The following is a 472-nucleotide window of genomic DNA, read 5'->3' on the forward strand; positions in this document are numbered from 1 at the left end:
AATTAAATGGATCACTAGGTGACTATGGCGACTCAAGAGGCAGAGGCAGGCAGACTACTGTTCAGGGCTAGCTAGGGCTACATATTGAAAGACTGTCCCAAAAATAACAGCAACAGAAGGATTCCACATAGTCAGGAGTGTGAGATTTGAAGGTCCTATAACTAAGTGCCCAAGTGACATGCACACTTGTGCAAAACCCTTCACAGGCCCAGCTTGCCATGAGCACGCCTAGGAACCCACCGCTCAGCAGGAAGACTGCGAAATCACCGAGGGCTGGGGGTGGGGCTGACAAGTGCTGTGTCTTCAATTTGTCTTTGGAAATTGCTCAAGTTCTAGGTACCATGCAGTCCTTCCAAGTAGAGGCTCTTCCTAGGGAAACTTCCTCAAGACACAGCTCCAGGGCTTGCCCTGGTGTTCTTTGCAGCTGAGGCTTCTGGCTGTCGCCACCTCAGCCACCATTCCTCTTCTTGAC

This window comes from Microtus ochrogaster, linkage group LG1 (genome assembly GCF_000317375.1).
Source record: "Microtus ochrogaster isolate Prairie Vole_2 linkage group LG1, MicOch1.0, whole genome shotgun sequence".
Taxonomy (NCBI): domain Eukaryota; kingdom Metazoa; phylum Chordata; class Mammalia; order Rodentia; family Cricetidae; genus Microtus; species Microtus ochrogaster.